A 5,011-nucleotide genomic window follows, 5' to 3' on the forward strand; every position below is an offset into this window, starting at 1 on the left:
GTGCCTCCTCCAGCGTGAGGCCTGTGCTGCACGGCGAGGACCAGCAGGACACGAGGTCAGGGGACACGAAGCCCCACGCCTCGGGGACAGGTTCCCGTGGAAGGGATTTGAGGAGTTCAGGCCTAGAAATTCACGTAGGCTCCAAGCATCTGACCCTTTGGTGATTGACAATCCTTTTACACCTGCCCTATTGCACACCCCTTACAACTCGTGTGGGAGGTTCAGAAACGGAGGAACTGCGGCTCCGGGCCGGGAGTTGCTCCACCAGCACCTGCAGTGCTGGACCAACAGCTGGGCTTGGGATTCCAGCCCTTGGCCACGGCCGCTGAATGAACAGAGAGATCCGGAAAGATGTGGGGAGTGGCCATTGAGGGAGGAGGGCCTGAGACGCTGCACCCCGACCCCCGGGGGGAGGGCGGGGAGGAGGGGGGAAGCAGGCCCGGCGGGGCCACAAGCGCGGGAGGCGGGGCGGGGCTCACGGTCCCCCAGCCCCCCGGTTTCCGGCTCCTTTCTCTGCCCAACCTTCATGGCACCTGCCCATCTTCCCCCATCCTTGGGGTCCGGCCCCCACCTCTGCTCCCTTTCTTTTCCACCTTTCCCATTCCTCACCTCTCTTTGCCCCTGACCACCTCCTCGTAAGCTGCCCGGCCTTCGTCTCTCAGTGACAACGTGGCCAGTGCAGCCTCAAGGTGGCTGGACCGACCCTCCTTTATGAACCCCGTGGGCAGTCAGAGTGGACCACATCCCTCCTCCACAGCTCCTGACTCTGGGCTAAACTCCCAGGGTGGGGCCCGTGCACCCCTCTTTATGAGCCCTGGCACCCAGCTGACGGGCACCCGGCCACACGGACACGCCTCGAGGCCGGTCGTGGGGCCTCGGGCAGCTGTGGTGCAAGCAGACCTCCTTTTCTCCAGGGAAGGCTCCCGCCACCCCCTCCTGCCCACACAGCCAGCCTCCGATACCCAAAGAGGACGGTTCCGCCCCGAGACGCCTACCTCGGTTTTACATGGGACTCCTGGGCCAATGTCCTAATGTTTTATTAAACTTTCTTTTATTTCTGTCTGGAAAAGAAAAACAAATCTAACAAACCCTTCAACACCCACTCTGTTTCAAACACTCTGTCCCACCGAAGAGGTTTCATCGGTGTGGTCCTCAGGTGGGGGGGGGGGCAGTCACGCCCTGCGGCTCCCTTTCATCACACCTCCTTCCCTGCTGACACACCCCCGGCTCTCGTGCCCCGAGCCCTGGTCTCCCGTGCAGTGTGAGGAGGTGCAGGGAGAGCTTGGGCTCGGGGTCTCCGGGCCCCCTGCCCTGGGGCTGCAGGTGGTGTCGGTTTTAGGAGAGCAGTGAGCTGGGGCCCCTCGGATTCCCCCGGGAGATTCCCCGGGGCGCAGCTGGTGCCGGGAGAGCTCAGTGAGCCCAGCTCGGCCCGGCTGGTCCAGCTGTGAGGTCTGGGGCGCTCATGAGCCTCTCTGAGCTCAGGTCCTTATCTGTGAGGAAGCAGCAGTAATAATCCTGCGTTGCCGCGTTGCCGGGAAGATTAAATGAAGAAGCAGGAGTGCAAGCATTGGGTGCGTGCACAGAGCTCTAGAGACGTAGGCATGGAGTGCCGAGGCGTCGGCACCGCACGGGGAAGACGGGCAGCCCCTGCCCTCGGGGAGGCTCAGCGAGGAGCACCGATGCCCGGGGCCTCCGGAGAGGCCGGCGACCTCACTGCCTACGCCAGCTCCGTCAGCGTCCCGTCATCTGCCTGGACGGGCACGGCCGGCACATCACCATCTTCAGACCCTCGCCTCTGGTGCCAGAGATGCGGGAACTAGGTCAGCCCATCCAGGCCGGAGGTGAGGCCCCGGCAAGAGAGAAGCCTGATCTCCTGCCTGGATGAGAAGGCAGGAGGTGGGCACAGAAAACATGATCTCACTGTAAAACTGACAAATACCATTGGTGCGGGAAACAGCAGAGGCACTGAGGAACTCTTTGTCCTTCCGCGGTCTGTGCTGTATTCTTGGGGAACCACAAGTCCTCCCGAGAGCCCTTGTCGGCTTGGATCACACGTCTGCACCCAGCCTCGCGGACACGTCCACTTAATACAGGTTACTTGACTGAGTGACTGGGAAAGAGCAGGGACAAAGAGGAGAGAGCTGAGCTGCTTTATATAATCCGTTGTGCAGAAGGCCCGAGCTTCCCGGCTTTTGTGCTGACTGGGGCACAATTTAAATACGACTTCCTGCCTCAAAAGAAATCATAGCACCAACAAACCAAATGCCTTGCACGCTTTGCATTTTGGCAGGTTTGCATAGGACAGGGGCACCTGGCTTCTGGGGGCGGAGGCATCGCTGGGTTGGGAGGGGGCCGAGGAGCTGCAGAGCTCGGAGGACAGTGCAGAGTGTTAGGATGGGCCAGTGAGTCCGGAGACTACAGGAGAGGAAGCCGAGGCCCAGACGCTCAGGATCACCCAGCTTGTTGGTGGCAGAAGTGGGAACAGCACAAAGATCTTCTGACCCCCAATCTTGAGCTCTTCCCACGATTGCAAGCTGCCGCCTAAGAAATAACTCCAAAAGGGGACATGACTCCAGAGACAGGCTGAGCTTGGTCAGCTTCTGGCACAGAAGGCGTCCATCCCCGAGAGAGGGATACTGAGGACACGCTGAGATCCTGCCGTGGCCTGCAGATGTGAGGGCTTCCCAAGGAAGCAGAGATACAGAGGAAAGTTTGGAGATGCACAGCCTGCAGCTTGGGGCAGAGACCCCGTCTCCAGGCTTCCCCGATGACCCTCCTTTGTACTCAGGCTTGGTGAGGACCCCAGTCTCCACCTCTGCTGTGGTCGGAGAGGGGGATGGGGTGAGAGCCTTGCTCTGGCTTCTGCTTGTTGGCTGTGCCTCCTGGTCTCCTGCTTGGATGGAGCCAGGAGGGTAAGAAGAACGGAAAGAGAAATAAAAGTAGCTGGAGGATGAAGGATGCCCATCTGCCATGTGGTGATGGGGCCCGAGGAGGAAGAAGGCTATGTAGGCTCCCAGCTAAGAGGCTGAATCGGGGCTCCCTGGTGTCCACAGGCCCGAGGAGCAGCCCCTGCTTATGGGAGGTCAGAGAATAGAACAGAAAGCTGCCAGACTTGGAGGCAGTTAAATCCGGGCTGAGGTCCTGCTGCTCTGGGTCACATCGCCGTCCTCTCTGAGCTCTCTCCATAACACGGGCAGCACTACCAACCTTAAAGGGTTCGAGTGAAGATTCAACAATACGGTTCCAGCCCAGCTCCTGTGAAGCACCTCCACTCAGAGCACAGAAACCAGCACCATGCCCATGATCCTGGGTTCCTGGGACATCCGCGGGCTGGTGCACGCCGCCCGCCTGCTCCCAGAGTACACAGGCTCGAACCATGAGGAGAAGAAGTACACGATGGGGGACGCTCCCGACTGTGACAGAAGCCAGCGGCTGAGAGAAAAATCCAAGCTGGGCCTGGACTTCCCCAATCTGCCCTACTCAATTGACGCGGCTCCTGAGCTCACCCAGAGCAACGCCGTCCTTCGCAAGCACAACCTGCGGCGAGACAGAGCAAGAGAAGATTCGCGTGGACGTATTGGAGAACCAGGTTATGGATGTCCGCTTGTACACGGCCAGGATCTGCTACAGCTCTGACTTTGAGAAACTGAAGCCTGCATACCTGAAGGAGACCCCTGAAAAGATGAGGCTCTTCTCAGGTTTTCTGGGGAAGAGGCCTTGGTTTGCAGGGAACAAGCTCACCTATGTGGATGTCCTGGCTATAACATCCTGATGTGCGCTGCACGTGTGAGCCCGAGTGCCTGGATGAATTCCCAAACCTGAAAGACTTCATTTCCCCTTTTGAGGGCCTGAAGAAGACCTCTGCCTACATGAAGTCCACTCACTTGCTTCCAGGCCCTCTGTTTCTGAAGATTGCTATGTGGGGCAACAAGTAGTGCCCTGTAACCAGGAGATGGTGCCCTGGAAAACAGCTGGACCTCCCTGCACCCAGAACCATCTGTCTTTTTCTTTCTCCTTCTATTCACTCTAGATGCCTTCTTGGCCCCCTTATCTCCCTCCCAACTCCCTTTTCATCTATCCTTTAAAACTTCAGTCCCCACTTTTCTTCAGCAAAGTTCCTCCCCGCCCCACATTGTCCCTCCTGCACTAAAGACAACCAGATGACCCTTCCCTTCCATGGTTGCTTCTGCTATGAGGAGCCCAGCAAGAACCCTGGCCCACAGAGCTCGCTCTGAGCTCCTAGCCCTGCCCTGAAGACCGGAACTGGCCTGGTGTGCAGGCCCTGCTTCCCGGTGTGGTTCCGGCCCAGCCCTGTCTGGACCCCAGTAAAGCTTTAATCATACCTGCAGGAAAAAAAAAAAAAAGATTCAACAATAAATGTACTAGAATCCCTGGAGCGTAGTAGGTGCTTCTAACTGCTAGTTCCCTTCCTCTCATGATCCCAGCCAGCCCAGCGTCCTCGCTTTGCCCTCCAAGCTTCGGAGAGCAGAGACCAGGTGACGTCCTCCAGGTGCCCCAGTTGTTCTGGCAGCGGGGGGTCCAGTGACTCCTGTCCAGGATCTTCTTCCTGTGGAGCTTCCTGGAGTCACCACCAGGCACCAGAGACCTGGTCACAGACTCTCGGACACGTGTCTTAAAGACAATGATGCCAAGTGATCGCACAGCAGATCCCGGGGTTCAGGAGAAATGTAACTGTTGGTCTAAAGCCACATGTCAGGGCTTCCCTGGTGGCACAGTGGTTGAGAATCTGCCTGTCAATGCAGGGGACACGGGTTCGAGCCCTGGTCTGGGAAGATCCCACATGCCGCGGAGTAACTAGGCCCGTGAGCCACAACTACTGAGCCTGCGCGTCTGGAGCCTGTGCTCCGCAACAAGAGAGGCCACGATAGTGAGAGGCCCGCGCACCGCGATGAAGAGTGGCCCCCACTTGCCGCAACTGGAGAGAGCCCTCGCACAGAAACGAAGACCCAACACAGCCAAAAGAAAATAAATATATAAATCAATTAATTAA

The 5,011-nt window shown here is 58.3% G+C and overlaps 1 pseudogene; it reads left to right on the forward strand.

The window, feature by feature from the left end:
* Window positions 1-3,294: 3,294 nt before the first annotated feature.
* Window positions 3,295-3,935, forward strand: LOC132369534 (glutathione S-transferase Mu 1-like; annotated as a pseudogene).
* The last annotated feature ends 1,076 nt before the right edge of the window (window positions 3,936-5,011 follow it).

This window comes from Balaenoptera ricei, chromosome 8 (assembly GCF_028023285.1).
Source record: "Balaenoptera ricei isolate mBalRic1 chromosome 8, mBalRic1.hap2, whole genome shotgun sequence".
NCBI lineage: Eukaryota > Metazoa > Chordata > Mammalia > Artiodactyla > Balaenopteridae > Balaenoptera > Balaenoptera ricei.